The sequence below is a fragment of the Ursus americanus genome, chromosome 3 (genome assembly GCF_024610735.1).
Source record: "Ursus americanus isolate L20-20 chromosome 3, mUrsAme1.1.p, whole genome shotgun sequence".
NCBI lineage: Eukaryota > Metazoa > Chordata > Mammalia > Carnivora > Ursidae > Ursus > Ursus americanus.
This window is the reverse complement of record NC_142129.1, coordinates 5149023-5162704: the sequence shown is the minus strand read 5'-3', so window position 1 is coordinate 5162704 and position 13682 is coordinate 5149023. Positions and strand designations below refer to the sequence as shown.

General features: G+C 37.7%; 1 protein-coding gene across 20 annotated transcripts in view; it reads right to left on the bottom strand.

The window, feature by feature from the left end:
- Positions 1-13682, bottom strand: part of KMT2C (lysine methyltransferase 2C) — a 272287-nt gene that overhangs the window by 215151 nt on the left and 43454 nt on the right. The window lies entirely within an intron of this gene.

The following is a 13682-nucleotide window of genomic DNA, read 5'->3' as shown; positions in this document are numbered from 1 at the left end:
CCAAAGTCTTTATGTCCTATGAGGGCTTACATGATGTGCTTGTCCTTCGTACCTCATAGGCAAACATTCTCCTCCATAAACTACCATTCTGCTATACTGGCAATCTTGCTCTTTCAAGAACATACCTAATATGTTCCACCTCAGGGCCTTACACTTAAGGATTCCTCTACTCAGAACACTCTTCTCCCAGATACTTACATACTACTCTTCCTTCAGTTAGGTTTCTACTGAAATGTCACATCCTCAGAGAGGACTTTCCTTACTACTAAATCCACAAAATAGGGCCTGTCACTCACCATCTACTTCCCTGCTTCATTCTTGTTCATGCCCAACTTCACATTATATTTGTCACTTTATTAATCTGCATCTTAAACTAGAATGTAATCTCTATGAGGGCTGGAAGTTTATTCTTTTCACTACTGTACTCCCAACACCTAATAGCACTAGACATAACACAGGCACTGAATACACATTCTGTTCAATGAAAACAATGGTTTTATAACTCTAATAACTAGAATTGAGATAATTACCTAACCATTCTGAAAACAAGCAAGTTATACTGCTGCTTGCTGTTGAACAGAAAGTTTCATATGCAGTCAAACTTTAAAAGAAAGCTACGTAACATAATACTGAATGTTGTATCATTAAGATAAATTTTAAAAAATAAGAGGTTTTAATACCACTCAGGAATAAACAAAACTGTCATTGTTGGCATATAACATCACTGGCATCCACTTTAAAAATACAAGTTACAAACAAAAGCAGACTGAGACCTATAAATACAGAGAACAAACTGATGGTTGCCAGAGGGGAGGCAGATGAAGAGTTGGGCCAAATGGGTGAGGGGAGAGGGAGACACAGCCTCCAGTTATGGGATGAGTAAGTCACAGGAATAAAAGGCACACCGTAAGGATTACAGCTAACGATACTGTAATAGCAACGTAACTGGACAAACGGACAAATGGTAGCCACACTTGCGGTGAATGTAGCATGATGTATAAACTTATTAAATCACTAAGTTGTACACCTGAAACCAATGTAACACTGTGTCAACTACACTCAAAAGAGAGAGAGAGAGAGAGAGAGAGAGAGAGAGAGATGGGCACCTGGGTGGACTCTTGGTTCTCCCTCAGGTCAAGATCTGAGTCATGAGATTAAGCCAGACCACTTACTCAGGGGGGAGTCTGATTGAAGATTCTCTCTCCCTCCCGCTCTGCCCCCCCACTCATACTTTCTTTTTTTCTAAAATAAATAAATCTTTAAAAGAGAGGGAGAGAGAAAGAGAAAAGTTAATCAACTGAAAAGCTGAGTTCTATAAGACTGTCAGATCAACACAGAACACGTAACACAGTAACCTTCCCATACATCATGTTGAACAGCAACAATAATCAATTCTTTTTTTTTTTTTAAAGATTTTATTTATTTATTTGACAGAGAGAGAGAGAGAGAAAGCCAGCGAGAGAGGGAACACAAACAGGGGGAGTGGGAGAGAAAGAAGCAGGCTCCCACGAGCCTGATGCAGGGCTCGATCCCAGAACGCCGGGATCACGCCCTGAGCCAAAGGCAGACGCTTAACTGCTGTGCCACCCAAGCGCCCCGCAACAATAATCAATTCAAATGCAAACAACTAACCTGAAAAGACATACAATAATTATGTTTCTAAGAATAATTTTAGTAAGAAATAGTATAACTTTACTCAAGAACATAAAGAACCAAGCAAATTGAGAGACAAACCTAATAGCAAACAAGACAAAGAATACAAACGAGCAATTCAGAAACAAAATGAATGAACCTATAAACTATGACACTGTTCAGTCTGTGACCAAGTAATCAGGGAAATCAAACAATGAAATGAAAAATGAAAAACACTGATAATATTCAGTAATATTGGGAATATAGGAGAGACAAAAACTCACACATGACAGCTGGCAAAGATGTAAATGCAACAGCATATACTGGAAGGCAATTTAGCAATAGCTATTAAAATATAAAATATGCACACCATTTATCAATTTCATATCTAGAAATGTATATTACCTCATGTGCATATCAAGATAACAGACACAGATACATGGAAGGATGTTAACTATAGTACAAACAACATAAAAACTGGTCAAAGGGAACAAAACATGCTCTATCCATTTAATGGTTTTCCGTCTCTAGTCATCAAAACAATGAGACAGATCTATCTGTACTAATTTAGAAAGATCTCTATGACACAGTCTCATGAGAAAAAGTATATTACAGAATAATACAATTCCGTGAGTGTTTTATAAGTGTATACAAATGCATAAACATGCATATGTTTTACGTGTGTACATCTGTATATGCACGTGCACATACAAATACAAAGCAAAATATCTAGAATACGCACTCCATAACAATGATTTCCTCTAGAGGTATGGATGAAAACCGGGGTTCAAGGAAAGGCCTTTCATTTTTTACTCCTCATGAGTTTTTTATAAAGAGTATATATTCAGGGGCGCCTGGGTGGCACAGCGGTTAAGCGTCTGCCTTCGGCTCAGGGCGTGATCCCGGCTTTGTGGGATCGAGCCCCACATCAGGCTCCTCCGCTATTAGCCTGCTTCTTCCTCTCCCACTCCCCCTGCTTGTGTTCCGTCTCTTGCTGGCTCTCTCTCTGTCAAATAAATAAAACCTTAAAAAAAAAAAAGTATATATTCAACTATAATTTAATAAATGGGATGGAGTTAAAAGATGATGTTTTTCCTTGGGAACCACTGGCAAAGTGTTTCGTCTTTTATGCTCTAGTAGTCCAAGGGTCATTTCTTATCCCACTCTATAGATACAGCAAACCTCCCAAAATCATACAGCATTCATCCATCTAATGATACTTCTTAGGAGTCATATGCAAAAATAAAGGAATAGTTTATTTATGGTTTCTGGGGTTGCTTATAATGATAATTAGAAATGCCTCTGTGTATGGGGCGCCTGGGTAGCTCAGTCGTTAAGCGTCTGCCTTTGGCTCAGGGCCTTCGGCTCAGGGCGTGATCCCGGCGTTATGGGATCGAGCCCCACACGTCAGGCTCTTCCACTGGGAGCCTGCTTCTTCCTCTCCCACTCCCCCTGCTTGTGTTCTCTCTCTCGCTGGCTGTCTCTCTCTCTCTCTCTGTTAAATGAATAAATAAAATCTTAAAAAAAAAAAAAATGCCTCTGTGACCAAAGCCTATGGCCTAATTTTCAACCTCTAATGTTTCTAACCACTACTGAGTCCATATAATGCCAAAAAACACCTGGAAACTAAAAATTGGTGCCCGGTATTATTTGGATTATAAGATGCAAAAAATCCTTGTGACTATTTTCTTCAATAATATGACTTATATCTATGTATGAGTATCTATATATACATACACAATAAAAATCAAGTCACAACATCACCATTCTATGGTCAAAGTATAATTTGATCTTTATGCGACCTAAAATATGTCACTTGTTGGATATTAAATAATTTCTCTCAAAAATATTATGAATATGTAATATTTTTAAAAGAGAAATAATAAATTCTCAATAAAAAAGCAAAGAATATGAACAGCAATTGAAAAGGAGAATGAAATGGTCTTTAAACACAAGACATTCAACCTCACAATTTTAAAAATAGAAACTGAAGCAAGGAGATATCATTTTATATATCAAATTAGCAAAGAGTGAGAACACCTTCACCTGGGCAGGTTACAGGAAAACAGACACTATGAGGATTGTAAACTGGATAACCATACCAAAAATATCCTAAATACAGAGCACAGAATATAGCTCTTATTTAGTCTCTTGTGTCAAAAGGGTTTAGAGAAAAATCTTCTGATAATTATAAAGACCAAAACACCATGCAAGTGCTAAGGCACTGGCCAAGGCAAATTTATGCAGCAAAAGGGCATTAAAACTAAAGCAAAGAAAAATCAAGACTAACTGTATTCCCGTTAAATAGCCAGTAATCATCACAGCAGCTCAAAATGGGCATAATCAGTTAAAATGGCATCATCCCTCCTACATAATCAATGTGAGATCTTTATACCAGGTGTACTCATAGCTGATAATTACATACAATGTCTACATGTGTGGCTGTTTACCTAGGTTTAGATTTCACAAAGACTAAAACATTTGGAGTGAATAAGTATCTATCATAATTATCATGAATAAAAATAAAACTTCCTAAGAAATGCCTAAAAGATAATCATTTTTTGCTATTGTTTATTTTACCACTTTACAATGAAAGAATTCACAGGAATTCATACAAAATTTTCCAATGATAGATAGTTGTGAAGTCTGAGCATTTGTTAAGAATGACAGTTCAAAAAATTAAAAAAAAAAAAACCCACAAGGAAGAGACCTATACAATGATCAATTTTTTCAGAAAGCCCTTGATTAAAAATAATGACAAACTTTAAAATTAACATCTACATTGTTTGCCTGAAATTTCCTTTTAAATAAATCTTTTTAAGGAGAGGAGTATGTGGAAACTGTACTTTTTTTTTTTTTTAAAGATTTTATTTATGTGACAGAGAGACAGCCAGTGAGAGAGGGAACACAGCAGGGGAGTGGGAGAGGAAGAAGCAGGCTCCCAGCGGAGGAGCCCAATGCGGGACTTGATCCCGGAACGCTGGGATCACGCCCTGAGCCGAAGGCAGACGCTTAAGGACTGCACTACCCAGGCGCCCCGGAAACTGTACTTTCTATGCAATTCTATACATCTAAAACTGCCCTAAAAAATTAAGTCTATTTTTTTAAAAGTATTAACACATTTCTTTAAAAATCCTGTGTTCCAAATAAACTAGTCTCAAAACTACGTTTTGTGGTAAAATACAAAAGACAGGATAAAGAAAAGTACTAAAATTATTGTGAGGAAGGGAAATATATTTACAAAGGATCAAGAATCAAAAACCACCAAATTTCTCAACAGAAATATTGTAAATAGAAAACAACTCAAAATAAAAACAAACATGGACAAGACAGAAATAATAAGTATAAATAATAAGTATAAAATAAGATGGTAAAAATAAATCCAAACATGTACCAATAATTACAAAACATGCAAATGAACAAAACTCTTCAGCAAAAGACAAACGTTACCAGACTAGATATAAGCAAAATAGTTTCGAGATATAAAAATATCTAGACATAATGGCAAAGAGCAACTGAAAAACAAAGTGAAGAGAAAAAGATGGAAAAGGTGATGAATCTCAGATAGTAAGAAAAATGAAATCTGACACAATATTAACATATTTCTCATCTATGTCCTGGAAATGTTTTATATCTGATAATACCAAGAGCTGGTAAGAAACTAAAGTAACAGGGACTGTTAGCCTCTAACTGATGGGAATGTGAACTGGTATAATCATTCTGAAAAGCACTCAGTATCACCCAGGAAAGTGGCACTATGTACCATGCCTTAGATGTACTGACATGTTTTGCAACCACGATTAAGAGTAAGAAATATATTTTAAATTGTGACCAAGTACATTCACAAAGTACTATACAGAAGTAAAACCATCTTTCAAAGAGGAGGGCAAGTTTTTAGAAAAAAGTAGGAGATTTTTGTGCCCCCAAAAGACGCCAACCAATTTCCTCAAGTTTCAGGAAGAACAACTTTCACAGAAGGAAAATCTGAAATGAAGGAGGGACTGGTAAGGAAAGAAGAGTGAACTTGTTACTATTTCTAAACAAAACTGACTTCACAAAAGATGACCATAAGGTCTGATACGTGGGGTTACAATAAGGACTCAGATGATAGACAAAAAGAGCATGTGTGTCAGGAAGTAGGCTGATCAGAGGTAAAGCATTTTAAAGTTGTTGCTGCTCAGGAGTAAGGTGATTATTGATGCATGTTACATTTTAGATAAGTATTTATGCTAATATTTCTAGGGTAGACACAAAAACAATACACATAGAATGTGTAACTACCAAAGGGGAAATGTGAACATGAGATGAAATATGGGGAAAAAAATCTCAATGCAGAAGTGAAAATCAATAAACTGCAGTTATGTACATAAACACCGACAAATCACACAATAATGAGAAAAGCAAGCCGCACAAGACTGTATATAGTAAATACAATATATGACTCCATTAAGAGAAATGTTAAAAGCATGCAGATCTAAATATACATTGTATAGGGATAGATACGTATGTCGTTTTTAGAAACATTATAATAAGAACCAAGAAAATGTTAAACACAAACTTCAGAGTTACTACTCTGAAGAAAAAGAAGCAGTATGATCATGGAAAGGCATCTTAGGGAACTTTGAAGAATATTCTATTTCTTAAACTATAAGGTAGGTACAAAAAAGTGTGTTATCCTTTAAACTATATATAATTATATGTAGAACTACATATACAAGAAAGGAATATAAAATTTCAGAATTTAAAAAAGTAAACTTAAGGGCGCCTGGGTGGCTTAGTCGGTTAAGCGTCCAGACTCTTGGTTTCGACTCAGGTCGTGATCTTAGGGTTATGAGATTAAGCCCCACGTAGGGCTCCGCACTCAGCAGGGAGTCTACTTGAGATTCTCTCCCTCTCCTCCTGCCCCTGCTCCCACTCATGGCTCTCATTCTAAAATAAAAAATGAATCTTAAAAAAAAAAAGTTAACTTAAAAAGCAATCTCCTCCTCTCCAAATATCCCGGATTCTTCCAATTCTTAATTACAGACTTCTAAAATATCCTTGCCTACACACCTCTTCTTTTCTCAAGGCCTATTCAACTTGGTATTATTCATTATGTCCTATCTTGACATCTTTTACAGATGCCTCTCATTATCGTTTAAACTGTGATTTGTTAATTAACTATTCAAGCAATGGCTTTTTTTTTTTTCTTTTCTTTTTACTTTTTGTTTCCTACTCTCAAAGGCAGACATACTTCTTTTGGGCTTCCCACCCCGCCCAGAAACTGCCAAGAATCTTTCTTTGTACAAACTATTCATCTTTCTTTGTACAAACTAGATATTCATTTTTATACCCAATTCTAGATTTACATCTGCATATACACCTAGATATTCACTTGCCAGATGCATGTTCCTTAACTAGTTAAAATGAAACAATAATTATGAACCATGCAACCCAATTAACAAACTCAAGTTCCAGTAAATAATTAACAAACTCCAGTTCCTGTTTCCTCACTCTGAAATATTTTCTTCAGTATATTAAGTCAGAAGTCCTGGATTTGGGGGACATTGCATCTTACTTTTTCTTTGCTTTATTTTCTTTTTCTTCTTCTTCTTCTTTTTTTTTTTTTAAGATTTTATTTATTTATTTGAGAGAAAGAGCAAGAGAGCAGAAGCAGGGGGAGCCACAGAGGGAGGGACAGAAGCAGAATCCCCGCTGAGCAGGGAGCCTGACATTGAACCAGTTTTCCCAAAACATTTTGCAGAAGTCATGTAAACAAATACCTAGATTCATACTGAAGCATGAATTTATAATTTGAAATCAAACTTGTTTCAAAATAACCAGGGAAGGAACAGATGAAACATGACAGATTGACCAGAAGCTGATAACCATTAAACCATTAAAAGTAGGTGATAGGAACACGGGAGGTTCAATAAAAACTCTCTACTCTTATATACATTTAAAATTTCATAACAAAAAGTTTTAGAAATACTCATTTACTACTTTATCCTAACTGTATGACTAAAAGTGTATCTGAGGTAATCTCATAAAATTTTTGTATTAGCAGACCTTGTTCAACTTATTACCCAATGAACAAATGAACTACTACAGCATCCTAGGCAAGACATCCAGCCTCTACTTCTACCAATACACAGCATGTAACAATAAATTTTATCTGCTGGAGATACAAGTCTGAATGAGAGACATTCATCAAACGTAAGGAATGTGCACATGGGTAATAAACAACAGAAGGTCGCAAGTGCAAGGAGAGCAAACTAAAAGATTAGTTGAGAGGAGAGAAACCACTCTATGATCAGTAAAGACTTCAAAAAAAAATGCACAGGACTTCAGACCAGAAAACAGGAAGGAAGGAAAATGGGAGGGGAAGAGAGGAAAGTGATTCAGGTAGCAAGAATGGCTTGAGTAGGCAGAGGCAAGGCTAGAACAGCCATGTTCAGAAGAGAAGAAGTAAGTGTTGACAAGTAAAGCAGACTCAGGATAGGCTTGATTTCCAAACTAAGGAGTTTGAATAAAATTCAGCAGAGAGGCTCTGAAAGTTTTACAGCAAAAAAAAAAAAAAAAAAAGTATCAGAACCAATTATAAAGTGGAAAAAATGACCTCATCAGTTTAATAATCTAGATGAGAAAATGAGATCTGAAAGAACTGCTCGATGGACAGCCCATTCTGCAGTTCGGTGGCTTGAACAGTCACTCACCAAGTTTTGTTGTTTTTTATTCAGAGCCAAAATCTGGTTATTCATTCAACAAATATTTGAGTTCTGGTTATGTGCTGGGCACTGTTTTAGGCAAGCCAATAACTTCTATCTAGTAGTCTTGGCTGTATATTCTAGACCAGTGGTTCTCAACTTGGCAAGGGGGAAGGAGCAATTTCTGCTCCCCACCAGGACAACTGGCAATGTCTAGAGCCATCTAGTGGGTCCAGGGATGCTGCTAAACATCCCTCAATGCACAGCACAGCCACCACAATCAGGAATCAGCCAGCCCCAAATGTCAACAGTGCCAAGGAGAGGAAACCCTGATGCAGAGCACCTTCCATTCCCTCTTCCTAGGCAACCGTTTAATGCACGTTACTTCCATCTTCTGTTTCTATTCTACAATGTCTTATGATCCCCTAAGAAACGCACAACACCATTTTAATAATTTGGCAAGTGGAACCAAACATACCAAGAATTTTGAGATTTGGCTTTAAAAAAATTTATAAGCTACATTTATTTTACATTAACTTTTAGAAATAAAATTATCTTCCTCTCCTGACATCTACCGTTCTCAAAAACTTAAGCTAAAAGCTTTGAGTAATGTTTGATTATTCCTTTTCCTTTTGTGTCCCTACAGCAGTTAATCACCACATTCTGCCACTTCTTTCCATGTAATGCCTCATATTTCAACTTTCTATTCCCAGTGCCATCAGCTAAAATACTTTACTGTTTTCCCTGGAGCTCCTGGTGTGTCTCATTCCCTCTCTTTCTTCCTCCCTCCCTCCCTCCCAAGCTATCCTACTCACTAGCTCTACATTTTTCACCTGCTCAAAATTCCATAAGATTGCCTACAACGTAACAAATAAGAACCTAATTCCTGATACTCCGCATTCAAGGTCTTTTTCCAACTGGCCACAACTTTCCAGTTCTTTTTCCCAGTGCTTTCCTCGGGAATATCCTCTCAGAAAAATGAGTTATTCTGAGGCACACAAACAACCTCTCCAGATCAGAGAAATCAAAAGCCACGCAGGCTTCATTGAGATAAAGGATAGGCTTTTAACTCTCAGGATCAACTTAAAGGGAATCCTGATCTAGCCACAGCTCTTTTTTAATGAAAGATAACCCTAACCCCCTTGGCTCACTGTCCTTACTTAGAACATCCCTTATTCGCCTTTCCACCTCTCTGAACTCATCTTCCTCTTCAAATCTCCCACCTTTTCAAACAATTCTCACAGCAGAGTCATCTCTGCCACCACCATCTGCCCACCCACCACATCCCATACCTGTGGCTCTTAGGTCATTTTATTTATTTGGTAATGAAATGTCATTTCATTTTTACTATTTCTCTTTTATAGCCAGACAGCTTAAATTATGATTGATTCATTCATAAGCCAAATGGAAAATAAGTGGGGTATTCACATTTCCAAGCCAATCTTCAATGTTCTTTAGAAGATTTTTTTTTTTTTAATCAAAATTCCCAGGACTGGTAAGAGAACAGGGTATATTCACATACTAGTGGTAAGAATATAAATTGGTACAATTATGCTATACTCTTATTTGTTAATACTAAAAGTCTAAAATCTGTATACCCTCTGGCCCAGGAATTTCACTTGAGAATTTATCATCAGTAAATAGTAAAGTGCACAAAGGGTTAGCTATAAGGATATTCATGGGCATGTTATTTCTAACTCTCAGAGACTGAAAACGCAAAACAAAACAAAACTTCCTTGTCCAACAAGAAAAGACTATTCAGATGAATCATTTATTTAAGCAATGTAAGACTCTGAAGCTACTAAAAGCTTACAGTACTACGGGAATTGACATGGAATCTCTTTATGATTATCCTATTATAAAAATATAAATAATATGACCCCATATACTTTATTTTATATATTTTTATATATTATGTGTCCTATTTTTCCTAAACTTTTTCTACATATATATACATACATATATAATTTGTATGTATCAAAAATATATACTAGTAAATGTATATATACAAATAGGAGAAAATATCTTCATTTTCTTTTATTAATGAATATTTATATATTAACTGTATTAAATTTTATGGATACAATAAAACATTTCTAAGGCCTATTTATAGTTAAACCATAATCTTACAAAACCTAAGAAACCTTGGCTTAATGTATCTGTGAGAAAAACAATTTCAGTAAGAACGCTAAAACACATCCCCACAGTTCAACAATCGCACAGTGTCACCAGCTACATTAGGCACTCTCGCTCTGACATAAGCTAGGGGGCTAATCAGCCAGAAGCCCTAGGAAAGAATCTGGTGATGTAAGAGCAAGGGGAAGAGGAGGAGGCCTGGAAAGCCTGGGAGGGAGGGATTAAATGACACATACTATGTGGACTGGTTTGTGTGTTGGGCACAAAGCATAAATAAACGGAGATGAGAAGGGTGTCATCAGACCCAAAAGGCAATATAGTGGAATGCTGTGGGCATGAGTTCCAGAGGCCAAATGCTTAGGTTCAATGTCACCCCTGCCTCTTACCAGAAGCGTAACCTTGAGCAAGTCACTTAAGTTCCCTTGTGTGTTTGCTCCCCTATATAGTGGGGACAGCAGCATGCCAAGAGCAGTGCCTGCCACTGCAGCTGAGGGCACCTCTCCATCTACAGCTACTGTTACCACCATCACCCCCACGATGGTGACCGGAAGCACTGTGCATCCTACTCGCTAGGACAGCAGCGGCGCTTCTCAACCACCAATCACTTTCTTAGCCTGCTTTCTCTCCTTGCCAGTGGCCCATGCTCAGAAAAGAACATGAGCCAGGACTCTAGAAGGAGGTTTGAGACGGGGAAGTAGGGGGCTTTGGGGTGGGGGAGTGGGGGGACAGGAGCAGGGAGTAATAGGAATAAAGAAAACCAAATCTGTATAAGCAGTTCAGAAAAAGGGCACATGAGTCATTCCCCACAGTGCTGCCACAGTGATCTTCATAAAACGTGTCTCTTACATCATTCACCTGGATTACAATCTTTCACCGTCTCTCCACTGACTTTGTGGAGTTGATTAAAACTATTCCTTAAACTGACTTAAAATCCACACCACCTCTGCATCCTCATCTCCTGACTCCCTTCCACAAGCACACTCAGCTTCCAGCCATACTAAATTTCCTCAGTTACAAACTCACTTCGCAGCCTTTGCGGGTGCTGCCTCCTCTGCCTGGAAAGGAATCTCTACCTCCCCAACAGAAGCAAACTGCTACTCCACTTGCAAAACACAGTTCGTGATCAACTCCAGAGCCGTTTCCTGACCTTCGAAAGCTAAGTATCTCTGCTGTGTGCTCCCCACTACGTGCACAGCACTATTTCTGCCTCTGTTAAGGCTCCTTGACCTAATTCCAATGTGTGCGTATTGGGGGCAGGGGGAGACCAAGCAATTATCGGATGCCAGCAGGGTGTCCCCCCTACCCCCCACTTCAGATGCCAGGGAACAAACCCCAGGCTGTTGCCTATCCTTCTGGCCAACTGCATACAGTCTGGAAGTTGCAATGATCTTCTCCGTAGGTTTGATTAATTTGCTAGAGCAGCTCACAGAAATCAAGGAAACACTTACATGTACCACTTTATTAAAATATATATTAAAGAATACAAATCAACAGCCAGATGAAGACATAGATAGGGCAAGGTCCCAAAAAAAGGAGCTTCTGTCCTTGAAGAGCTTGGGGCCGAGTTCAGTGGCATGTGGAAGCATTCTGGTTCCCCAAACATGGAAGCTCTCAAAAAAGGAAAAAAAGAAAAAGAAAAAAAAAAGGCCTAAAAGCTATTCTCTTAGGGGACGCCTGGGTGGTCATTAAGCGTCTGCCTTCGGCTCAGGGCGTGATCCTGGCGTTCCGGGATCGAGTCCCACATCGGGCTCCTCCACTGGGAGCCTGCTTCTTCCTCTCCCACTCCCCTGCTGTGTTCCCTCTCTCGCTGGCTGTCTCTCTGTCACATAAATAAATTTAAAAAAATCTTAAAAAAAAAAAAAACTTATTAAAAAAAAAAGCTATTCTCTTAGGTTTTTATGAAGGCTTCATTACATAGTCATAATTGACTATGTCACTGGCCATTGGCTGATTCAACCTCCAGCTTCCCTCCTAGGGGGAAGCTACTGAAAATTCCAACCCTCTACTCACATGGTCCTTCTGGCAACCAGTCCCCACCCTTGGGTGGAGTCCAAAAGTCACCTTCATTAATAACAAGACACCCAATTCACCTTTATGGCTCTGAAGTATTTTCAGGAACTCTGGATGAAGACCAAATATATCTGAAAAATATATTGCATTGTCACACGGTACTGGATCGAGGGATCCTTCCTGTATCTGTTAATTCCTAGATACTTTCCTGCGTAGTGACTAATACATAAGAAAATAAGGATGGAAAAACTTATTAATCATAGTTGGAAAATGTTTATGAACCAAATGATTAGACTGTAAATTGGTAAAAAAAGAGAATCAAATATTCATCCTGCCTTTCCCATATAAACTGTTGCGCTAGGCAAGCAAACAATAAATGAGGGGGGTTTTTCTCTTTATAAAAGTATTCCAGCAAATAAAATGAGGGATGAGTACATCATCATTTTACAATCCCTGACAAATCAATAGATCTGGGCACTGGTCATCAAGAGCTGCTGATATCACAAAGGGACAACCAGACATTATGCGCCTCCTGGGAAAGAATGCACCACCACCTAAGAAGCAATCATGAAAAAAATTGAATCGGAATCTGATCAAGTCCCACCTACTCATTTGGAAATACAGAGAACAGAGAAACATGTTAAACCTCAGGAAATACAATCAGCAAAATCCAGATGGTAGGAAACTCTATGGGGTAAATAAATTGCAAGAAAAGGAGGGCAGTAGCCTATAGATTAAGAGAGACTGAATCACAATGTGTGGGCCTATGTAGATCCTGATTCAAACAAACCATTAAAAGAGAGAAAGAGAGACCTGCTTAAGCTGAACACTGAATACTTAATGATATTATGGATTTAACTGTTAATTATTTTAGGAATAACAGAGTATTAGCTTTTATTTCTTTGCTTTTTAGAAATACACTGTCAAACATTTATAAATGCAATTACATTATGCTTGAAGTTTGTTTCAAAATAACATGAGAAATAGGTAACAGTATAAATGAAACACAATTAGTCATGTATTGGTAATTGTTTAAAAGAGGTGTCAGGTACTCAGGGTTACGATTCTTACACATTTGTATTGGGGCAAATTTTCTAATTAAAAAAAAAACCCAAACAGGTAGAAACGAAAAAGAAGTGACCATAAGACTACTTAACACCAGGGCAAGTGCAGGGAAGGAAAAACGATCACAGATGGAGGTGACAGCAATTTGAAAGA